Raw genomic sequence first — 15,862 nt, forward strand, 5'->3', positions numbered from 1 at the left:
TGGAAAGGGAAGTGGGAAGCGAGTATCATGATCTGGCCTGCGGCCTGCTGAATGTACGTTCTCTGCGGAAACATAAGCTGGATGTATATGACTTGCTCACCGAGAAGCAGTAGGATCTCGTGTTTCTCACAGAGACCTGGCTTGATGAGCACTCCGCCCCGGACGTCATGGAGGCGTTACCAGAAGGATATACTATTATTAAGCAGGACAGACCCACCGGCAGAGGAGGGGGGATAGCTATTGTAGCCAAGCAACGCTTGCGGTGCCATTTGGAGTTCATCCCCATTCTGGACAGTGAGGCAGGTAGTTTTACCATTAGGGTAAATGACGGCTACACTTTGAAGGGTCTTCTGATCTACAGACCCCCAGGACCTCTGGCTAGGTTTGGGGATAGCCTAGTAGAGGGCATCATAGAGGCGGTGCTGCGCAGGGATAAGTTCCTGGTGCTTGGGGATCTTAACTTACATTTGGATGACCCCTTGGATAAAGCCGCCATGGACCTCTGCCAAGAATTATGTGCCCTCCAGCTAAATCAAAAAGTGAAAGATCCCACCCAACAGCGAGGCCACCTACTGGACCCCATATTTGCCAAATGGGGGGAAGTTGATGCCATGACTCCTATTCCACCATTTGGTACCTTTTACCATACGCATCCCAGGGGTTAGATTACCGAAGCCAGCTCCCCAATACCACCTGAGACGGAGATGGGCCACTTTCTCCCAAGATAAGTTTAGCGCGGCACTTATTAGAGGGGGGAGTCCAGGGGATGATGACGCTGAAACAGCTAACGCTAACCTCAGTAAGCGCATTACCGAGGCGCTAGACTGTACGGCCCCACTTTCCCTTGTAAAAAGGGGTTGCCGTATTCAAAAAATGGCCCCATGGTACAGTGACGAGCTGCAGGTAGCTATAGCAGCACTTAAGCGTGCTGAAAGGCAGTGGCGGGTGGCATTTGCCACGGATACAAAGGAGGAATATTTAATGTGTAGGCGTGCCTACCATGGCTTAATCAGGAAGGCCAAAGCAGCATATTATGCTAACAGGATTGGGGAGGCTGGGAACTCCACAAAAGAACTATTTTTAATATACAAAACTATTTCGGGTGGGAAGCCCCCCACTGCACCAGACGACTGCTCAGTGGAGTCCTGTAATAGGATTGCGGACAACTTTGCCGAAAAAGTAGCAAAAATATACTCGGCCTTTCCTAGCCATCCTATAACAGGGTCTGAGTTTGTAGAGTCTCCTAGGGAAAGGGGCGACCAACACATGCTGACAAACTTTGTCATCCCACCCCCGGATATTCTCATGCAGATCTGTGGGTCAGTAAAATCAGGCTCCCCACGGGATCCGACAACGCCAAAACGACTAGTTGGCAGTCTACCGGCTCTGGAGCGGTACATTAGACACCTTTTGGATGTCTCTTTCAGGACTAGGACTGTACCCAGAGACTGGAAACAGGGGGCGGTGCTACCTCTCCAAAAGAAGCATAATATCACCTTCGAAAAACTTGAGAACCTCCGGCCAATTTCCCTATTACCCTATATGGCTAAGGTGGCTGAGAAAACGGTTAATACCCAGCTGATGGATTTCGTGGAAGAGGCCATCCTCTTGCACGAGACCCAGTTTGGTTTATGTCCATGCCACTCCACTGAATCGGCGTTACTGATGGCAGTGGAGACCTTACGCCAGGAGGTGGATGAGGGACAGACTATGGCTCTCATCCTTCTGGACCTAAGTGCAGCATTCAACACTGTAGCGTACACCACCTTGCTACAGTGTCTGAATGATGGAGGGATATCAGGAGCTGCACTTGAATGGAGCCAGTCTTTTCTGACAAGGAGAGGCCTTCAGGTTCAACAGGGAGACTGCTATTCAAGGGAGTTTGAGCTGGGCCAAGGCGTGCCTCAGGGCTCGTCCCTGAGCCCAACCCTATTCAATCTTTATGTCTCCCCCGTGGCACCCATTGTCGAAAGCCATGGCCTACACATAGTGTCCTATCCTATGCCAATGACACGCAGCTGGTCATCTCCCTGTCACGGGCGCCCAGTCTTGCGATGGACAATTTCAAGGCCTGCATGCAGGAGCTGGCAGCCTGGATGTCCACCAATTGCCTGAAGTTAAACTGCAACAAGACTGAGGTGCTCATGGTAGGGGGGACCCGTCTGTTTGGTCATCGGCCTGGTGGCCACCATGTCTGGGGGATGTTCCCACACCTGTCAGGTAACAAAAAATCTGGGGGTATGGCTTGATGCGGATCTCTCTTTTGGACCTCAGATAGGCCGCGTGGTGGGGATTTGCTTCAGCGTCCTGAAAAGCTTGCGGAAAGTTTTAAATCTCCTAACTATGACAGCCCGTAGGACGCTGGTGCATGCTCTCGTCACATCGCGCCTGGATTATGGCAATTTGCTCTACTTTGGGGCCACTGGAAAGGCCATCAATCGACTGCAGGTGCTGCAAAATGCAGCGGCCCACCTGATCCTGAAGATCCCTAAAAGATCAGCGTCCAAAGCTGCCCTCAAGGCCCTTCACTGGCTCCCAGTGGGGAGCAGGGTTGAGTTTAAGGCTCTTAGCACCTGCCACCGGATTTTGTGCGGTAAGGCACCTGCTCCCCTCCAGGGGCGGGTTACTCGATACGCGCCTACGCGAGCCCTGCGTTCCTCCTACACAGGGCTACTGAAGGTCCCCAGGATAAAAAAGTCACGCATTGGGGGGTAGGTCTTTCAGATACTTGGCCACGAAAAGCTGGAATGCCCTACCATTGGACCTTCGCCTGGAGCCCTCTGAACTCGGCTTCAGGAAGAAGTTAAAAACTCACCTCTTCTACACGCAGTAAGCTGGGCCAATTTTACGGTTGTGACTCTGCTGTTTCCACTCACTACAGCGCAGGACACGCCGTTGCGCGTAACCAGGCGCTTTACAAATGTCCCTTATTATTATTATATTTATTTATTTATTTATTTATTATAGAGTTTTGTATAGCGCGAACAAGACCCGTGGGTATCAGAGCGCTTAACATCGAGGAAGGTTACACATTGACAGTACAGTATCAATATAGGACAAACAGATATAAGATAACACAAACTATGGCTATAAAGGGTGTCTAACTATATATATTTCCAAACACATGTGCAATTAGCAATAAAAGGTGAGAAAGGGCTAGCTTATATCACGATCCTTATCAATCGATAAGGTGAGGTAGAGGTTATATAGTTTGTATGGTTTGGCTATAATAAATCGTTATGAGTTCACATAGGATTGTGGTAGCGATAAGGAAACATCCGAGGCTTGTGTGTGGCATCAGTCTCCTGTCAGTGATAGTATTATGAGGAGGCCAACCTCCAGCTGATGCAAATGTTCCTACCAGCGATCAGTCGGCTTCCCTATGCAAGGTATTTACTCATCATTAGGCTTTTCACTTCCCGTTTGAATAGTACAATGTTTTGAATCTTCCTAATGCTTGGGGGGAGTGAATTCCAGACTCTGGGGGCAGCTCCGGAGAATGCTCGGTCGTAGGTCTTTTTCTTTCGGAAGATGGCTGGCCTCAACAGCAACTCCTTGGAGCTTCTAGCTGGTCTGTTTCCTCCCGATAGCTTAATTTTCTTGGCTAGGTATCCTGGCGTGTTATAATGCACCGCTTTGTGAGTAATACATGCTATCTTCATTTGAACTCTGGCCTCATAAGGTAGCCAGTTCAGTGCTTTCAGGTGGGGAGATATGTGATCAAATTTCCTAGATCCAGTGATGAGTCTTGCCGCAGCGTTGAGACAGGCTTTTAGTGGTGCTGTGGATGTTTTAGGTAGGCCAGTTAAAGTAGAGCAACCATATTCGATCCTGGATATCACTAGGGATTGTATAGCCAATTTTAGATCTGCCTCTGAGATGTATGGTTTTAATTTTCTTAAGTAGCTCAGATGGAAGCGGGTACTTTTCGCCATTGAATTAATGTGGGCTTTCATGTCGAGATTCTCATCTACTGTGATTCCTAGTGATTTAGCTGAGTTGACTAGGGTTGGTGTGCAGTTTAGCGCAGTCACCAATTTGGTCCATTCTTTTATTTCTGGATGGCTCCTCGGAGGTGAGATTAGCAAGAATTCTGTTTTCTGGGCATTTAATTTCAGATGATTCAAAGTTAACCATTGCAAAGCCATCTTTAGTGTCTCATTCATTAGATCTATGTCATCAAGTGAGGCGATCTTTAAGTATATTTGCGTGTCGTCTGCATACATGTGGTAGGATATCTTTGATTTCGCAGAATGTCTGTGAGGGGTTCGACATATAGGTTGAATAGATCTGGGGATAGTGTTGAGCCTTGCGGGACCCCAATTGCATTAGGACAGGGGGGTGAGATTGCTTGGTTAACCAGGAATCGTTGAGATCTGTTTCTTAGGAAAGAGTTGAACCATCTCAGCACATTTCCGGACAATCCCATCCTGTCCTGTAGCCTGATCAATAGTGCTTCGTGATTTACCGTGTCAAAAGCAGATGACAGGTCTAGTAAAATCAATAGGCATGCTTGATTTTGGTCTAGGGCTTGTAGCGCGTCATCAACAATATGCAGGATCGCTGTTTCCGTGCTGTGCCCTGCTCTGAACCCCGATTGGCATTCGTCTAGTAGGGAGAACTTGGTGATGTGTTGTTTCAATTGGCTCTGCACGCATTTCTCAATTAGTTTGGCCAGTAAGGGGATGTTGGTTACAGGTCGATAGTTATTCGGATCTGTTGCATCCGCTGTCGGTTTTTTGATTATTGGCACTACTTGTCCTGTTTTTAGGCAATCAGGGAGGGTCCCTTGTGAAAGTGAAGCGTTTATTATTTTGGTCCAGATTGGAACCACAATGTGGCTGATTTCTCTTACACATTTTGCAGGTAGAGGGTCATGATAGTGGTTATTTGGTCTGATTTCGGACAGCGTTTTGGCGATCTTGTCCTGGTCATATAGTTCAAATGTGTCCCAGTTTGCTTTATTTTTTGTCTTACTACTCTCTGTTGTCATGCAAGCCTCGTTCGTCGGCCGGGGATGGGTCGGGAGGATAGCCGCGGCATTTGCGAGCTCTACCTCTAGCGCTTTGGTCTTCTCCGAGAAAAATATGGAGAATTCCTTGCAGTTTAAGGGAGTTTTTGAGTTCTCTTGAGTTGATTTGGCTAGTTTATCTGATTGCTGCTTTAGGATCTCGAAGAGTTTTCTCGGCCTTTTTTTGGCATTGTCAAGTTCTGCTCTTATAAATTCTTTTTGGGAATTGATTACCTTTTTGTTATAATCTTTCCTGATTTTTCTGAGGGCTTTCAGCTCTGGTGAGGAAGGGTGTTGTCTCCATTTTCTTTCGGCTGTTCTCAGTTTGCGCATGTCCTCATTCAGAGACCCACTAAACCAAGGATTCTTTGGATTATCTGCGGTCCTTTTCAGTTTTAGTGGCATGGTTTCATTGACGATATTTCCAATTGAGGTTAAGTAGTGATCAGTCAGCTCGCTTACATTCTGCATGTCGTTAGGTGGCTTTAAGCCTGTCTCGCAGCTTTCAACCAATAGCTCAATATTAGCTTCTCTTATGTCTCGGATCAATTTTTTGGACTTGGGGGGTTGCACCATCCTACCCTTTTTCACTGTGTGGATCATGAATGTTATGGCGTGATGGTCAGACCAATCATACGGGTCTATAGCGCTGATTGATGCCTCTTTGTTTTTTGAAATGATCCAATCTAAGGTCGCTCCTTGCGCGTGAGTAGGTTGGGTGCATGCTTGTGTGAGGTTTAGTTCGGCGAGGAACTCTTTAAGCGAATTAACCAGTTTGTCATTGCAGTCGTCCCAGTGTAAATTGAAGTCTCGCAGGAATATGTTGTTGGCTTCTGGATTGGAGTTGGCCGTTATGATCTCTATTAGTTGCTCTGTGAACTTGGCGTTATCTCCTGGTGGATGGTAAAATGCATGCAAGTTGCATTTTTGATTGCTTGATGATCTTATATTCAGCCCAAGGTATTCACACGATTTCAAGGGGTCAGCTTGGATCATGTTGACCTCTATCTCTGATCGGTGAATGCAGGCTATACCTCATCCTATTTTCCTTAGCCTATCTAATCTCACAATGTTATAGTGAGGTGGTACTAGGAGATCAATGGCGGGAGAGGATGATTCCTTTAGCCATGTTTCTGTAAGGATTGCCAGGTCGATTTCCTTATTGATGATGAGGGCTGCTATGTCTGATGCATGTTTAGTTGCTGAACGACAGTTGAGTAGCAGGCAATTCAAGGGTTTATCCGAGTTAAGGAGGTTCCCGTTTTCGGATTCAGTTGTTGTTAACTGGATATGTTGTAGATTGAGGTGGATTGCTTTTCTGTCATTCTTTCTGGATGTTCTATTAGAGTCAATTGGTACTGTTTTGATTCTCTCTTCCCTCCCCCGGGCCGGTTGTTCATAGGTTCGGAGTAAGGCCAAAGTTCTTCATTTGCCATGGGGTTTATCCTGTCTGGTCTATTGAGCCTATTTTGTCGAGACAAGGCCATCTCGTCATTCCTTTTTTGTGCGGAGAGTACTAGATTCTGGATATGCGAGACCTTGGAGTGCGTGCTTACCGTCATCGCCCACATCTTTTCAATTGCAAGTGAGATTTTCATCGAGCCTTGTGCCAGGTTGCCTACTATTTTCTGGAGCTCCTTAATTTCTTTCTGGTTTCGGGGTGATTTCTTAGTGCGGATAGACCTACCAGTTCGGGTCATGCATTTTGTTCTTCTCTGTAATTGATCTGTTCTCATTCTCACAGTTCCAACCTTTGTCTCCTCGGTTGGGTTGTCGCTTCCGATTCTATTTGAGATGTCATGTGAGTTATCTATGTTGTGTGGTCCAAGTAGTAAATTTGTGGGTGGGGATCTATCCGACTCTAGTATCAGATTTGAGCGAGGTATCGGGTCATGTAGTGACTCGCTAGGAGCTGAGGTATCCTCATCAATTAAATTTGCACCGACTGGTGGCGGCATCCGCTCTTCTCTTTGGACCTGGCCCTGTTCTTCGTTTGTCAGATTGGAAGACCTCTCTGTTCTTTCTGTCTTATTCTCTGGGGTTGCCTTCTCAATTTCAGTTATGTCTCCGAGGCTGGAAGTTTGAGTGTTGTGGCCCCCGGGTCGGTTGCCGTCTCTAGTTGTAGTATCACTGTTGTCACGCGTGACTTCATGTGGGGTCATGGGTAGTTGGTATCTTGGTTTCTCCAGAGTTTCTTTTACTATTAGGAAAGTCTTTTCGAATTCCTCAAGGTCCCTATTGGCTGCTTGTATCAGCACTATTCCCGTTTTATATAAAGTGATGCATAGTTCTGCATTGCATCTTCTTGATGGAGAAGTCATTATTTTTGTGCCATGAGGGATGTTTTTCATACCTTTTATGAACAGCATTTCTGTGAGGGCATTGCGCCATTTCCCTGTTTTATTTGTGTGGAAAATCAAGTCGTTCTTTATGGTGCCTTTAACTATATCATAGTATGGGTCGGTGAACAGTATGTCCGGGTTTTTTCTCAATGTGTTATATTTGAACTTTTTGGCAGCATTTTTGGATAGAGTAGAAGGATATTTTATACTCTGTGCTTTCGGGCCGGTCGTCACTCGGTATCTTTCATCCATTTTCACTTCCTGCTGTCAGACTTAAGATGATTTGATCAGAATTGATCCCTTGCAGGTGTACCGTGGTAGTCACTGTATTAGTCACAGTATTAGAGAAATAGATCAGGTATCAATATTTCGTGGTGAGTGTAGTTTCTTTATCGTTCCGTTCCCATGTCATAGGAATTAAATTAACTTAACTGTCCTTTAATGAGTTAAGAGAAGTCTGCGGTATAGCTATGAATATATATATATATATATATATATATATGCCAAGGTGTAATGAAGAATAAGTGGGTGTATGAGTGTCTGTATGAATGATTCAGTAGGTGACTGACTGACTGTATAAGTGAGTGATTAAACGTGTCTTACTGAATGCATGGATTAGTGACTAAACTGTGTAAAGGTCTGTATGAGTCTGTCAGTTTTTGTGTAAGTGGTTGCCTGTTATGTTGTTATGTTATGTTAAATCAATTTATTGAGCGCGCTAACACCATTAGGTTTCTTGGCGCTGTACAGAGGGAGCCGGGAGGAGAGACAGAAGGAAAACCAGACTAAGGAGGAACAACTAGTAGTAAGCTATAGTAAACAGGTGCGTTTTGAGGGAAGATCTGAACGTGGGGTAGGGGGAGGATAACTTAAGAGGGAGAGGTAGGGAATTCCAAAAAGACAGAGCTAGGAAAGAAAACCTAAGGCCACCGTGTTTTTTCCGCTTGAATCTGGGGACAGAGAGTAAAGCCAGTTGGGATGACCGAAGGGTGCGAGAAGGGACATAAGGATGGAGCAAAGAGGAAATGAAAGAGGGACCATGACCAGTGAGGGATTTAAAGATGATGCAACCAAGCTTAACCGGGCAGAGACCGGAAGCCAATGGAGACTCTTTAGGCTGTGTTGTGCCTGTGTTGGTGAGTAGCTAAATGAGTGTGTATATGAGTTATTTATTGATTGTCTGAGTATCTGCATGGGTGCCTGAGTGTCTGTATGGGTAGGTGGGGGGGGGGGTGACTGAGCATAGATGTGTGAGTGGGGGATTCACAGGGTGTATAGGTTCAAGAGTGTATCTGTAATTGACTGTATGAGTGGGTGAGTGTGTGTATGGGTGTGTTGGTGACTGAATGGATGTCTCAGTGGTACATGTGTGAATACATACATATGTAAAAGGCAGTAAATGTGAGTGTTGGGGTATATAAATGAATATGTGAGAGTGAGTGATTGTGAGAGTGGCTGTATGGATGAGTATGTGCTTGTATTAGTGATTTTATAAGAGAGTAAGTGTGTTTGTATCTGTATGAATAAGTGAGGTGGTGTGTGTGTATAACTGTATAGGTGAGTAAATGAGAGTGTGTTTGATTCTTTGCATGACTGACTAGGTTTGTGAGTAACTCTATGGGTGAATGGCGTTGTGTGAGTGTCTGTATAGGTGTATGAGTGCATATGATAGTGCTGTATTGATGAGTGACTGCATGTATGAGTGACTGTGTGGGTGAAAACGTGGATATGTGTAGGCCTAGGAATCACTGAGTAGGTATGTACTGACTGGTATTGGTGTGTCTATGGTTTTGAAAATGGTAGTCTGTATTTTAGAGTGGGTGTATCAAAGGTCATATTAGGGTATGAGGAGGTGCATCAGATTATCATGCGGATGATGTCATCAGTGCTGTCATTTCAGATGTCATCAGTGATGTCACTGACATGTCATAAATGATGTAATATGTGACGTCATCAGCAGTGCATGGTCCCACCCGGTTCCCCGCCTCCTGCAGGAGCCGGCATTGCTTTTGGGCAAGGGGAGCTGCTAACATGCAGCTCCCCTTGCCCAAAAGCAATTCTACTTTGCTTTGTTGAAGCTAGAACAGGTTTCCTGAGCTGGGAAAGGAAGAAGGACAGGACCAGCAAAATGTCAGTTCTGAGTCAGGACATAAACAAGTAGACAGTAGCTCTCCGCATTAGTAGGCCTCTGCCTCTTTTGCAGAGGGTAAGAAAGATGTTTGCCACATTCCACAGTTCTTGGTCTGACAAGGTATAGATCCACAATGTTATGTTATGTTACATCAAGCAGGAACTCCAAGGCACTGGTGTGAACATTGTTGCAATTATCATCCACATGGCTTTCAAACTTGGAAGGGGGGAACCACTCCGCCACAGATCAGTAGTCGCCATTATGGAGCAATATTCCCATAGTGAACAGGATAATATTTTTCTCAGAAATATTCATGAAAAGTCAAATGTTCAAAAATTAGGTATTTCCATTTCCAATGTTCATATTTTGAAGAAGACCCGGGCGTGCACAGCATCAGTGCTGTACTTGTCAGGGCTGTTTGTCAATGATTTCTAAACCTACATTGACCTCACTCTTGCCCAAGTTGCTACAGGCTGGGGTGTGGTTAAGAAGTATAACTGACCCCACTCTTGTGACAAGTTGGCAGAGTGAGGGGTTACATATTTATCATCACAGATTCATAAGACTCAACTCATGACTTCGAGGTCGTAGCACTTGCTTCATGCTATAAAAACATACACTGCTCATGCTCTGATAAGTCTATCTCTGTACAGCTTTTGATCAGGCCCTGTAAACAGCTCGGCTGCACCCTGTCCTCTCACCTAGGGGAGCCTGCAGAGCAGTGTGTCAGGACCGGTTTCGATTCCCAGTCTGACCCTGCCTTTCATCCTGAGAGCTTTCACTTTCAGCTCTTTAGAGTGTGAAATTGAATTGGATTGCTCCTTCTGCAACAGCAACACCAACCCTCACCTCTCACCTCTCCAACCGCAGGACTGGGACAGAGACTCGGAGGACAAACTACTTCTAATTAGGGTAAGGTAACCGCAGATAACAAAGAGAAAGCAACAATAATGCAACTTGAGATAGAGGGGAGTCTCAATGGCTCTCCTCTATCTCTAGTTGAATTACCTCTCTCCTTTCTTGCTCTCTTTCGCTCTCTTTTTACTACTATTATTCTTCACCTCTTTTACTCTTGCTCACTTTCTCACTCCATTTATGCTACTGTTTCCCCCCATTTTCTGTTCCCTATCTCTGTCACTTATGTATTTGTGAGCACTTTCATGTGAATATATGAATTAGTGAGCCTAGTCAAACAAAAAACCTTTACATTAATGAGGCACCGTGCAATGCAATATCTGAGTCTGTATGAAGCCCATTTATTTCATGCACATTTTACACAGTGTATCCTTATCAAAATTCAATACCTTTCCTCAACATGGAATTAAATAAAATATTGTTGCTATTCATAAACAAAACGGTTTGTGGGTGTGTATGAACTTAAGCCATTTGGCAATTTGTGTCTTGCGACGCAGGTCCTTTCATCCTAGGTCAAATGATGAAAGACTAGTATAAGAGGTGAAAAGCAGATGATTGTGAAAATGTAAGTATACATAACAAGCATTTGCAGTGCAATAGGTCTCGCATTTACACAAGTTTCAGCTATTGACATTGTAAATAACAATATATTTTAAAACATAAATAAAAGGCATTGTCATTTGCAATGCCAATAGCTTAAACAATAAGCAATTGACAGTGCTCTGCCCAGTTCTACCCATCTTTCAGACAGTTTAAAGTTTATATTATTGTAAATGCAATAAATGTTACATATTCAGGCAACAGGAATTTGGAGTGAATATATATATATATATATATATATATATATATATATATATATATATATATATATATATATATATCGCAACACACTCCTAGAAATCGACTCCAGGACAAAAACGGCCAGCACTCCAGTGTCAGTGTTCTTTGATTATTTTATTTCCAAACCCCCCAGCACCCTCGACAGACGCGTTTCGCACAAGGCTTCGTCAGTGTCGTCAGTGTTCAAACCTACTTGCCATATTTAAACCATCCGCCCTTTTTGACAGTCATAGACATAAACAGAGGTGTTAGGCACATATTCGTGGCGGCCATCTTATAGTATGTATATATACACATAGTTGTTTACATGGTTTAAACTTGGCGGTTCATAGAAAAGTGCTCAGTGCAAATAAAATAAAGTGAAGTTTGACAATTGACAAAAGAATATATATACTGAGACTGTCACGTATGTACATTGATTACCAATTTGATACCGAGAGCAGTGTTTCAGCAACTCTGTCATAGATGTTAATACTGGGGTGTATCCCCTAAGGTGTTCTGATGGCATTATGTAGAGTGTAATCTTGCATGTGGTACGTTGTTGAACCCACAGCGTCTCAATATTGAACATCTCTACGGTTGTGCAGGGGTGTATCCCCGAATTGAAACATTGTTAAAATGTGTGCGTATTGTATATACAATATACAAGTATACAGTTTACCAATGTGGTAACCCCATGTCAACAAAATATACATATTTACATAGTATTTACATTTTTTGAGGAAAATGTATTCTTCCGCTGAACTTCTGGGTTCTATTTTGGTATCATATTAGCTTGTAATTGTGCCACAGTTTAACCTGACCTGATGTTCTGGTATCTATATTACACTGTTCTCACTGTTCTCATTTATCCATATGAAGGGAAATTGAATTTACAAGCCAAACAGCAGATATTATTCACATATGTACAAGGAGTACTCCCATGTTCTAGTTGCAGATCTATCATCTTCTTACAGATCCCAGATTGTCTTATAGGTGCACCCACATTTCAGCATCGTTATTCAGACCCCATGGTGCCATTGTTTTAAGGTCTAAGATATAACGGGATTCCAGTATCCGTAGGGATTTTTCTCTATCCCCCCCTCGTTCTTTCTTTGGGACCTGGTCTATGCAATAGTATGCTAGTAAATCCCTATTGCTGTTGTGGTATTCGGCAAAATGATGGGCTATCGGATATGTCTTGTCCTTGTTCACGATAGCCCTCATATGCTCTAAGATTCTCATTTTTGCCGGTTTTATGGTGCTCCCTATGTAACGTTTGTTACAAGGACAGACCAGGCAGTAGACTGTAAAGTCTGAATTACAGTTTAGGTGTTTTGTGATCTTTCTGCTTGGTCTCTCTTCACCTGTTCTACAGGGGTACTCTTTGACTTTTTTGCTGAATTTACAAGCTTTGCACTGTAAGCAAGGGAAAAAGCCAACTGTCTTGTTCGTCATCTGATTGGCCTTGTTGGGGGAGTAATGGCTATGAACCAGATGGTCCGACAGAGACTGGCACCTCCTATAAGTTATCATAGGTCTGTCTGGTAATGTTTTCTTCAAGATGGTATCAGTTCTTAAAATGTGCCAGTTTCTTTTGAATGCTTGGACCAGTTCTCCAGATTGATTATTGAATGTTGTGATCATTTTTCCCTGCTCGTTCTCTTTCCTCGACTCTTTCACAATCAGAAGGTCCCTTCTGTCAACAGTATCTGCCTTGATGAGGGCTTGTTCTAAGATGTTACTAGAATAGCCTCTTGCTTGGAATCTGTCACTCGCCTCTTCCTGAGCTTTCTTAAAATCCTCAGTTCCAGAGCAATTTCGTTTGAGTCTCAGGTACTCACCATAGGGTACATTTCTTATTAGACTTCTAGGATATATATATTTATATATATATTTATATATATATATATATATATACATATATATATATATATATATACATATATATATATATATATATATATATATATATATATATATATATATATATATATATATATATAAAAACATTGGTGCAAATGCAACATGACGCACTAGGAGGCCCTTCCAATCGGGTAGGGCCAGTTGGGAGCATCAATTCCACAATTTTCCAAACGAGAAAAACATGCATCACCTTGGTAATGTAAAGACAGGACCATTGGCCAATACTTTGGTAACCGATCTTAATTTATGACACTGCAGACAGCACAATATCATCACACTTTTCACTCAGAGTCTTAAACATAAGACTCAGAGTCGAAATGTGTGATGCTATTGTGCTGTCTGCAGTACAATTAATAAAGAACAGATTTTTTCCTATCATTCATTTATTATGAAGTTGAAGTTAAAGTATTTATTGAGCGCACGTCTACTAGGCGGTTCCTTGGCGCTATGGATGCAGACCCAAGAGGGCAAAGGGTGGATACTTAGGACGGAAAGGCTTGTGAGAAGAATAGAGTCTTCAAGACTTTACGAAAGTCAAGATAGGAGAGCGTGGATCTAATCGTGCAGGGAAGGGTGTTCCAGAAGGTGGGTGCAAGAACGGAAAACTTCACACACCCAGATTTTTTCTTCCTGAAACAGGGTACAGTCAGAAGGAACTGGGTAGAGGAACGCAGCTCCCTACTGGGAGCATACATTTTGATTGCCGAATTAATAAAGGCTGGAGCAGTTCCAGCGCGAGCCTGGAAGGTCGTGCAACCCATCTTGTAGAGGGCGCACTCCCGAATAGGGAGCCAGTGCAGGGATTTAAGTAAAGGAGTGACGTGGTGGAATTTCGGAAGGCCATAAATGAGACGAGCAGCCTGGTTTTGGACCATTTGAAGGCGCCGAAGATCATAGGCAGGGACCCCATTGTACAAGATGTCTGGGAGTGAAGAGTGAGGTGGTTGTTGAGAGTGATCCCTAGTGTCTTGACTGAGGAGGAAGGTGAACGAGGGGTACCCAAGGAAGGAGGCCAGAACAATGGGGTTCAGGGACTGGAGCTGCCACCTGTGAGTAGTAGTTCAGTTTTATCAGGATTTAACTTAAGGTGGTTGCAGTTCATCCAGTCCCTGATAAAAATCATAACCGATTGGAAATTGTGAATGGACTCAGGGGAGGAAGAAAGGTTAAAAATGAGCTGGAGGTCGTCGGCGTAATTGAAGTCCGTGACCTCCATCTGCTGTAAACCAAACATGAGAGGAAAAATGTAAAATTAAAAAGGAGAGGGGAAAGGGAAGAGCCTTGAGGAACGCCACATTGAACCTTACGTGGCGGTGCGGAAAAGTCGGCCAGATGGACTGCCTGCGTGCGGCCACTCAGAAAGGAGGTAAACCAAGCCAGAGCATGTCCCCTAATGCCGGCCGCCTCAACAAGGGAAAGAAGGATGGAATGATCAACCGTGTCAAAGGCGGCGGACAGGTCAAGGAGGACCAGTGCCTGGGGCACCTTGACATCCATCCCCTCTCTGAGCTTGTCCATGACGGAAAGAACTACCTTTTCAGTGGAGTGTGATGGACGAAAGCCCGCCTGGCAGGGGGCTAAGCTGCCGCTATCCTCCATAAAAGCACTCAGGACTTTAGTGACGTGGCTTTCCAGGACTTTACCCAGGAACGGGAGAAGGGAGATGGGGTGGTAATTGGAAAGGGAAGTCGGGTCGGCGCCAAGCTTCTTAAGAATAGGGATAATGATTGCTGATTTGTGAAGGGAAGGGACGATGCTCTAGGTAAGGGAATCATTGTGAAAAGTGAGAGGGGGCAAGGGACAAGCCAAAAAGATCTCCCTTAAGATGTATGCCGGGCAAATGTCGGAGGGGGATCCTGACTTGACTCTGGTAATCAGGGCCAAAAAGGTTTCCCTGGTCAAAGAAGGAATGTGATCCAGGTGAGACAGATTGGAGGGGGTTTGGGAGTCAGTGAAGGACGGGGAGGGCGGTGAGATGTTGGATTTGATGGCAACGATTTTCTCAATGAAGTACTCATTGAGAAAGTCACAGAGGGATTGGGAAGGGGAGGGTTTGAGGGTGGCTCTGTCTGAGGAAGCCAACTCATGGACGGTAGCAAAAATTTCCCTGGGTTGGTTTTCAGCCGAGAGGATTTTTGAGGAGAAGTAGTTGGTCTTGGCCAGAAGAATGGCTTTTTTATATTCATTGGATACGGAAATGTACTACAATTTCAGTGCGGGGCAGTAAGCGCGTCTCCAAGCTCGCGCTGCCTGCCGCACAGTAAGTTTCTTATCCTTAAGCTCTGCATTGAACCATCTGTTGGCGTCATGTACATGCCTGGTTCTAACGCGTTTGAGTGGGGCCACTTGTTCACACGCTGTGGACAACCAGTTGTGAATGGTGTCTGCTTGGGCTAGAAGGGACAGGTCAGTAAGAGTGGGATAGGAAGCTAGGAGGGAAGAACAAAGAGAGGGTACATCTACCTGGTTCCAGTTGCGGGCCCAGGTATTTCTGGGAAGAGCGGGTCATTTAGCGAGACTTTGGTCTAAGAAAAAAGAAACCAGGAAGTGATCGGACCAGGAACAAGGTGTGACAACAGGGGGGGAGACAGGTATATTGAGTGACCAGAGCTGGTCCAGAATATGGCCTCGGACATGGGTCAGGGTACGAATGTGTGATAGAAAGTTTAGACTGAGGAGGAGTTCAGTGAATTCTTTCAACATTGCGTCCTCAGCCGG

The 15,862-nt window shown here is 44.6% G+C and overlaps 1 protein-coding gene across 1 annotated transcript in view; it reads left to right on the plus strand.

Annotated features, from left to right (window-relative positions):
* The first annotated feature begins 10,140 nt into the window (after positions 1-10,140).
* The window catches only part of LOC147728929 (sulfotransferase 1B1-like), a 659,149-nt gene continuing 653,427 nt past the window's right edge, over positions 10,141-15,862 (plus strand). Inside the window, exon 1 of the mRNA XM_086959169.1 lies at positions 10,141-10,396. The gene's annotated coding sequence lies outside the window, so the exon portion shown is untranslated. The remainder of the gene's footprint in view (positions 10,397-15,862) is intronic.

This window comes from Lissotriton vulgaris, chromosome 2_2, assembly GCF_964263255.1.
Source record: "Lissotriton vulgaris chromosome 2_2, aLisVul1.2, whole genome shotgun sequence".
NCBI lineage: Eukaryota > Metazoa > Chordata > Amphibia > Caudata > Salamandridae > Lissotriton > Lissotriton vulgaris.